The sequence below is a fragment of the Triticum aestivum genome, chromosome 1A (genome assembly GCF_018294505.1).
Source record: "Triticum aestivum cultivar Chinese Spring chromosome 1A, IWGSC CS RefSeq v2.1, whole genome shotgun sequence".
Lineage (NCBI taxonomy): Eukaryota > Viridiplantae > Streptophyta > Magnoliopsida > Poales > Poaceae > Triticum > Triticum aestivum.
Window position 1 is genome coordinate 336,073,788 of NC_057794.1, and position 9,244 is coordinate 336,083,031.

Here is a 9,244-nt window from a genome sequence, read left to right on the forward strand (position 1 = left end):
TCGTGCCATTCTAAGCAAATTTGTATGTGCCATCTCTAATTTTCAAAATAATTTCCTTTTTGTGTGCTCGTACCGCTCATGAAACAATAGCGGGTGGCTGATATTGTTCATGCTAGATGTGTTATTCTCAAGATGAGTGTTTATTCACTTATCATTGCATGAGAGTGCGGCGGTAATACGGATGCCCAATCCTGAAATGAAAAAGAAATTTACTTTATGTTGTCAAATAATAAATTCCTTGGAAAGTGTTGGTATGGAGGGCACCCATGGATACGACTAGACATGGAAAGTGAAATAAATGGTGGAAAAAGGAATAAACTTTATTTTCTATTTGGGAACCGCCTATGATATATCTAGCATGGAAAGTGTTGGGAATTACTCGGTCGTTTTTGTTGACGGGAAAAGATGCCTCTCAAAGCTTTTTTCTCTCAATTTCAGCTTTGACAGCACCTCTACAAATCCCTACTTCCCTCTGCGAAGGGCCTATCTATCTTCTCTTATAAAGCACCAACTAAAGGGCACTACGATCATACTTGAGCATCGGATGTAGCTAATATGCGAGTGTGTTTTGCGAATGGATCAATGATTGAGCATGCTGGGCTAGGGATAACTTTCTGTAGTGTTCATATTTTGAAAGACATGGTTGCTTGTTGTTATGCTTGAGTATTGATATCTTCATGTCAAATTATAGACTATTGCTTTGAATCATTCAAGTCCAAATGTCCATGCTACAAAATAAAGCGTATATGATGAATATGATAGGTAGCTTTCCACAACAAAAATTCCATTTTCAACGCTACTTTATCATGATAACTTTTATGAGAAAGAGTTGCTGTTATGATGCTAGAAAAAGTGATTGAAATTATCATTGATCAAACTTATGCACTTTGCTAGCATTCACACTTCATAAATTATTTCTTTTATCATTTACCTACTCGAGGACGAGTAGGAATTAAGCTTGGGGATGCTGATACGTCTCCAATGTATCTATAATTTATGGAGTATTCATGCCATGTTTACAACAATTTTATATGGTTTTGGTATGATTTGCATGGAACTAACCCGGACTGACACTGTTTTAAACAGAACTACCGCAATGTTGGTTTTTTGTGTAGAAATGAAAGTTCTCCAAATGAGCTGAAACTTGTTGACGATTTATTTTGGAATAAAAGAGATCCCCGAAGCTTCATGGAAGGACCAGAATATGAAGGGGTAGGGTACAAGACACCGGGGCGCACCAAGGTGCCCAGGCGCGCCCTGGTGAGTTGTGCTCACCTCGAGGCCCATCTTCACGTGATTCCAATGTTGAAAATTCCTATAAATAGAGAAACCATCAGAAATAACCCTCGATTAGAAGTTCCACCGCTGCAATCCTCCGTAGCCATGAAAAACCAATCTAGACCCCGTTCCGGCACCCTGCCAAAGGGGGAAATCATCACCGATGGCCATCTTCATCATCCCAGCGGCCACCATGATGAGGAGGGAGTAGTCCACCCTCGGGGCTGAGGGTTTGTACCAGTAGCTATGTGTTTAATCTCTCTCTCTCTCTCTCTCTCTCTCTCTCTCGTGTTCTTGAGATGGCACGATCTTGATGTATCGCGGGCTTTGTTAATATAGTTGGATCATATGGTGTTTCTCCCTCTCTATCTTGTTGTGATGAATTGAGATTTCCCTTTGAGATTTCATTTTATCGGATTGAATACTTGTATGGATTTGAGAGCACTTGACATATGTCTTGCATATGAATACGCGTGGTGGCAATGGTGTATTATATTGATTCACTTGAGATATGTTTTGGCACTCAACTCGCGGATTCCCGAGGTGACATTAGGGTAATCTTTGCATGGGTTGATGCATGTTCTCATCTTTTGTTTCTCTGGCGGAAATCCTGGGGCACTCTTTGAGGTGCTTTGTGTTGGATTGAGTATTATGAATCTGAATTTGCTTTGGTGTTATTTTAGTACGAATTCTTGATAGATCGACCAGAAAGAATAACTTGGTGTTATTTTAGTACGAACTCCTGATAGATCGACTAGAAAGAATAACTTGGTGTTATTTTAGTACGAACTCTTGGATAGATCGATCTGAAAGAATAGCTACAAACAATCTTCTTATGTTCTCCACTAGATAGGAACTTTCGAGTGACTCTTCATCGCACTTTAAGGGATGGCTATATGATCCAATTAGGTTAGCATTGTTGAGATATTGTACTAGAGAAAGTACGAACCCTAGGCCTCATTTTCAAGCATTGCAAATTTGCAATACCGTTTGTGCTCACTTTTGTTAGTTGCTACCTTGCTGTTTTTTATTGTTCCTATCACAAAAATCAATATCTACTATCATTACTACGCTTTTATTTCCATCTCTTCGCCGAACTAGTGCACCTATACAAATTCCCATTGTATTCGGTGTGTTGGGAACACAAGAGACTTTTTATTATTTGTTTGTAGGGTTGTTTGAGAGAGACCATCTTCATCCTACACCTCCCACAGATTGATAAACCTTAGGTCATCCACTTGAGGGAAAATTGCTACTGTCCTACAAAACTCTGCGCTTGGAGGCCCAACACAAGTCTACAAGAACAAGTTGTGTAGTAGACATCATAGATCGGGATACAACTCCGAGCATCCGTTACCATGGACATGGCTATTTGAATAGATTACTTCCCTGCAGGGGTGCACCAACTTACCCAACACACTCGATTAACTCTGGCCGGATACACTTTTCCTCGTCATGCCTGGCCTTGGCTGATCGACACACTGTAGTCCTACCTAGTCTCCACGGAGAGGTCCCCGCCGGTCTACATCCTACATGAAGGGGTTGTTCGACCACTCACCCCTAAGCACTTTGAGTCATTGCGAGCAGGGTCGGGTCCAAGCACCACCTCTGTCCTGGATGGCACCTGCTCGACCGTGCCGTAATGCTGAATTGGGCGTCTAACAAAGCTTTTGGAAGAATCGTAAGATGCCAAGTGCCCATAACTTAAACCGCGTGGTAGTTAGTGCGAAAAGGCCAGAAGCCTACTCCGATCATATATCCAAACCCGTTAATGTATAGGGAGATCATGGAAACGATCAATGATCCTATCGCCCTATCTCACAGGCTTATGACAAGGGCCAAGCCCATCCCTCTCTAGGGCGGTCTCTGCCCTCCCGGTCATGCTGCATCATTATCTTGTGGGTACCTCATGGTCAACCGACTTCAATAACTCTCGTGGGCTCCCCTTGGGTCGACCCGACTTCAAAAAGGACTGAGGTGAAGGTGATGGGAAACGTTGCATGGGAAATAAAAAATTCTACGCACACGCAAGATCTATCAAGGAGATTCATAGCAATGAGAGGGGAGAGTGTGTCTACGTACCCTCGTAGACCGTAAGCAGAAGCATTTCACAATGTGGTTGATGTAGTCGAACTTTCTTCGCGATCCAACCGATCTATTAACGAACGTACGACACCTCCGTGTTCAGCACACGTTTAGCTCAGTGACGTCCTCCGCCTTCTTGATCCAGCAAGATGGCGAGGTAGCAAATGAGTTCCATCAGCATGACGGCGTGGTGACGGTGATGGTGAAGTGATCTCCATAGGGCCTCACCTAAGCACTATGAAAATATGATCGGGGGTGTAAACGGTGGAGGGGTGCGTCGCACACGGCTAACAATTGATCTGGTGTGTGCTAGGCGCCCCCTCCCACATATATATAGGTGGGAGGGGGAGGGGAGGCAGCCTGGCACATCACGTAGGTGGCCGGCCGGCCCTAGGGCTCCTGCCCTGGCCGTGCCCCCCTGCCATGTTTGGACAAGGGGGAAGGAAAGAGGGGGGGAGGGAAGGAGGGGGGAGTCCTACTCCACACTTTCCTTTCCCTTCCACTCTTTCCTTCTCCTCCTAGGACGGCCTATTATGGGGGCGCACCAGCCCCTTGTGGCTGGTGTGTTCCCTCTCTTGGCCTAGAAGGCCCATAACTTTTGCCAGGGGTGCCCGGAACCCCTTCCGGTGACCCGATAACTACCCGGTACCCACAGAAACACTTCCGGTGTCCGAATACCATCGTCCTATATATCATTCTTTATCTATCGACCATTTTGAGACTCCTCGTCATGTCCGTGATCTCATCCGGGACTCCGAACAACATTTGGTCACCAAAACACATAACTTATATAATACTATATCGTCAACGAACGTTAAGCGTGTGGACCCTACGTGTTCGAGAACTATGTAGACATGACGGAGACACCTCTCGGGTCAATAACCAATAGTGGAACCTGTATACCCATATTGGCTCCTACATATTATACAAATATCTTTATCGGTCAAACCGTTATGACAACATATGTAATTCCCTTTGTCCATTGGTATGTTACTTGCCCGAGATTCGATTGTCGGTGTCTCTACACCTAGTTCAATCTCGTTACCAGCAAGTCTCTTTACTCGCTCCGTAATACATCACCTTGTGACTAACTCCTTAGTGGTTCGCTTGCAAGATTATGATGTGTATTACCGACAGGGCCCAGAGATACCTCTCCGATACTCGGAGTGACAAATCCTAATATCGATCTATGCCAACTCAACAAACACCTTCGGAGATACCTGTAGAGCATATTTATGATCTCCCAGTTACATTGTGACGTTTGATAACACACAAGATATTCCTCCGGTATCCGGGAGTTGCATAATATCATAGTTGAAGGAATATGTATTTAACATGAAGAAAGCAATAGCAATAAACTGAATGATCATTATGCTAAGCTAACGGATGGGTCTTGTCCATCACATCATCTATCTATCTATCTATCTATCTATCTATCTATCTATCTATCTATGTATCTATCTATCTATGTATCTATCTATCTATCTATCTATCTATCTATCTATACCTATACTAATTACAAGCTTACTAAAAATTCCCACGTTAATCAGTAATTAGGAGCCGTTTATTTGGTGGGATCGAATTAACACGGTGTAGATCAATCCATTAATCCGTCGGAAAAAAAAACGCCCAGAAGGCCAAATTATTAGGCACCAATGTATAGATAAAATCGCCAGTGAAACAAAAAAGATCAAAAGGCCCGTAATCAACCCTAAAAAAAAGGCCCGTAATCCTCTCTCGGTCATGAAAACAGAAGTACTTTAACGAGACTCAGATCCAGAAAATATGGAGACCAAGATCCTCTCCCTCTCTCTCCCACATAACCCGCCTTCCTCCCCTCCACAAAAAAAAGTCGCCTTCCTCGTCCGCCCACTATTAGGCCCTATTTTCAATCGATCTGTTGGAGATGAGTTCGATCCGGCAGCAAATCCTCGATCCATGACTTCAGCAATATGGTGGAGAAGCAACCTGTGAACATCACGTGATCTCTTTCCAGACTGGAACAGGCTTATACAAAAATAACATCTCTTGGACGGCCTGAGTTTGCGCCCGGCATCATAGGTTTGTCGTCAAGCTATCGATTCGATAAAAGGTACAATATCCAAATCAGAAACTCTTATTTGATCCTCTAGCACCCACTAATGAGATCAGTTTGCTATAGGTAAACACATCGTGTTCCTGTGCACAGCGTTTTGAGCCGCAATGATTGATTATGTGCATGGTGGATATGGATGGTGTGTACGTGCATGTTCAGGCCGATCTAGGATGCCTTCTACATTTGTATCTTGCTGGACGATCCTCGTGCAGGACCACATCGAGATTGAATCAAGCCATCCTGCTTCACTGCAGTTCAGAAGTCGACGATGCAGACATATCTCTAGCGTGCGTTTGTTAACAGTTCAAGCAATGATTGATTATGTGCATCGTTGATAAGGATGGTGTGTACGTGCATGTTCAGGCTGGTCAAAGATGCCTTCTACTTTTGCATTTTGCCAGACGAACCCTGTGCAGGACCACATCGAGATTGTATCAAGCCATCCCGCTTCGCCTCAGTTCAGAAGTCAACGCCGCAGACATATCTCTGGCGTGTGTTTGTTAACACTTCAAAGAAAGCAATCTGTCTTACCTATGTGTATGTAGGTATATATTAGCACATCTCGCTGGAATCGATCAACCTACTTGGGAAGTCATATGGGTTATTACATGTACGTGTGTCATTCTTTGCAGACTGGAATTTCCTGGCCGTCATGCTTCGCTCTTTCTCTCTCCACAACTCCGGCTCCTTCCTGCTTTACTACTGCTACTAAATCCAATGCTCCCATAGGGTAGGTTTGATATGTGCTATACCATAGTATATTTGTAGGAGTTCCGGTATTAGTGAGTTTCAGACTCCTGCTACATATTCAGATGATACTAATTGTGGTAGGAGTTATAGTCGAAGAGTATCATACTTTAGAAGTTAGCTTAATTGTAACCACATACTTGCAAGTTAGGCACACTAATTCAGTTTGATCTTTTTTATAGACATTTAAATGAGGTCAGAGGGCTAGCTTCTTACGATGTCAAACTTTTGTTATGTTTTTCACTCTCCTCCAAATTGCACAATCACTGTTTGGTATTAATTTCATCGCTCCAGAATTATTATATTATCTTATGTTTGCAACCTACCTTCCAAGTTCAAACCACGCTGCAACCAAGCATCTATTTGTATCTCATATGGACAGATCCCTTGATGGATATTGGTTTATGGCAGTCATATTGATGGTAGTTTAAAGCAATTCATTGGGCCACTACCATGTGAAATACTCCTGCATTCCGTGATGCCCTCGACGAAGTGATGCCCACTGTAATGAACACATGCTACAGTTATATGGCTCGGGATGGACAACAATCTTGAAGAGTTCACGGAAGATTCAGGGTACATGTGGTTGTATCAGTGATTACTAGCATCTTCTTGGGCCTCGAGGAGTGACACCGAATGTTGGTTCATGCTAAGATGATATTACTGCTTAGATTTCCATTGCAATGCATTGAGGATAAACATTTTCACATGATACATGCATTAGCATGACATGCACTTGGTTTTAATTTGGACTATCAATTGTTATGAGTGATTAGCTATGTAGAACCATCCATGAAATCACAAAGAGAAGTCAACTCTTTTCTGTAAACTTATTCCAAAAAATAGTAGCATCATTTAATGATTTTGATAACAGAGTTAGTTTAAATGGAAATCAAGGGAAAATGTAAAAACTATTCATGACTGATTGGTCCTAATCATCCTAGATTTTTTTTAATAATATCCAAGAATCACATCCTCGCCATATGGCATATGCCTCATATGATTTATGAATGACCTGCTCGGATTTCTATTGTAATATTTATTGTTTGTCATGGTAGTTTATAATACATACTAAGTACTCTTGATTACTGTAAGAGCCATACACCAGCTAACATAAGCACAAAGTTTTGTTATTGTAAAGTTATAAGCTCATCATATTTTAATCTGATCAGGTGAAGAAATACTACTGTGTACATCAGACTGATTGTTTTATTCAGTTAATATTCTATAACTTTTAGTTCACAATGTGAACTTATTATATGCTACATACACTTGAATGCATTATTGAACCAAATTACACAAGATCTATAGAAATATTATAAAAATATTAATCGGGTTGGTAGGAAACTACAGTTATAGATTTTTTGGTGGCAACTTCTAAATATTTTAGTTAGTAATCAGTTTGAGGTTTCATCGGAGTTGTACCACCACCTCCTGTCAAATGGTGACATGTAACATCACTCATAGTTTATCAAATGCTGACTACAAGTTTCAGGGAAAAATTATTGATGTGAAATTTTCCTTATAAAAACATGTAAACTATTGCATATACTTCGAATTTTTATAGCAATTCCGGATATAAATTTGTAGTAGTAACCTATAAGAATTTAGTTGTAATATTAGTTAGCTTCCATTAGAGCTGTGCCATTTACTCTTTTTAGATGGCAGTCACTCATATTCCAATCAGATTGGTCTGACAAATACCAGTTGGCTGGAGTGAAATATCATAATTCTATGATATTCTTCCTAAGTGAAACAGTAAACTATGTATTAATAGTAATATTTCATATGCATTTCTATTCTTCGGATTTTATAAATTTAATACATACAATTTGTTGGCTAGCCCGTGCGAATGCACGGGTTGACGACTAGTTCTCCTAATTATGTGATCATGTTATGAAATGACAACTCATGTCTATGGTTAGGAAACCTTAACCATCTTTGATCAACGAGCTAGTCTAGTAGAGGCTCACTAGGGACTCGGTATCTGTTTATGTATTCACACATGTATTTAAGTTTCTGATCAATACAATTCTAGCATGAATAATAAACATTTATCATGAAATAAGGAAATATAAAATAACAAATTTATTATTGCCTCTAGGGCATATTTGTTGGGGAACGCAATATTTCAAAAAAAATTCCTACGATCACGCAAGATCTATCTAGGACATGCATAGCAACGAGACGGGAGAGTGTGTCCACGTACCCTCGTAGACCGAAAGCGGAAGCGTTTAGTAACGCAGTTGATGTAGTCGAACGTCTTCCCGATCCAAGTACCGAACGTACGACACCTCCGTGTTCAGCACATGTTCAACACAATGACGTCCCTCGAGCTCTTGATCTAGTTTAGGACGAGGGAGAGTTCCATCAGCACGACGGTGTGGCGACAGTGATGATGAAGTTACCGGTGCAGGTCTTCGCATAAGCACTACGACAATATGACCGAGGTGTGTAACTATGGAGGGGGGCACCGCACACGGTTAAGGGAAGTCTTGGTGTGCATTTGGGGTGCCCCCCTCCCACATATATAAAGGAGGGGGGAAGAGGAGGCCGGCCCAAGGGGGGGCACGCCAAGGGGGGAGTCCTACTTGGACTCCCGGTCCAAGCAGGATTCGGCCCCCCTTTCCTATTCCAACTAGGAGAAGGATGGAAGGAGGAAGAGGGGGGAAGGAAAGAGGGGGGCGCCACCCCCTCCTCGTCCAATTCGGACCAGCCCTTGGGGGGGGGGGGCCACCCCTTGAGGCCCTTCTTTCCTTTCCACTAAAGCCCATTAAGGCCCATTACTTCCCCGAGGGGTTCTGGTAACCTCCCGGTACTCCGGAAAATACCCGAAACACTTTGGAACCATTCCGGTGTCCGAATATAACCTTCCAATATATCGATCTTTACCTCTCGACCATACCGAGACTCCTCGTCATGTCCGTGATCTCATCAGGAACTCCGAACAAACTTCAGTCATCAAGTCACATAACTCATAATACAAATCGTAATCGAACGTTATGCATGCGGACCCTACGGGTTCGAGAACTATGTAGA

General features: G+C 42.4%; 1 long non-coding RNA gene across 5 annotated transcripts; it reads left to right on the plus strand.

The window, feature by feature from the left end:
• Positions 1 to 5,165: 5,165 nt before the first annotated feature.
• On the plus strand, positions 5,166 to 7,608 carry LOC123124858 (uncharacterized). 5 transcript variants are annotated; one of them, XR_006461257.1, is made up of 4 exons: positions 5,166 to 5,455; positions 5,525 to 6,003; positions 6,091 to 6,188; positions 6,588 to 7,601. It is a non-coding gene; the product is annotated as an uncharacterized lncRNA (long non-coding RNA). The 5 variants fall into 5 exon arrangements; XR_006461266.1 differs by having other exon boundaries at positions 6,617 to 7,572; XR_006461244.1 differs by having other exon boundaries at positions 6,091 to 7,608.
• The last annotated feature ends 1,636 nt before the right edge of the window (positions 7,609 to 9,244 follow it).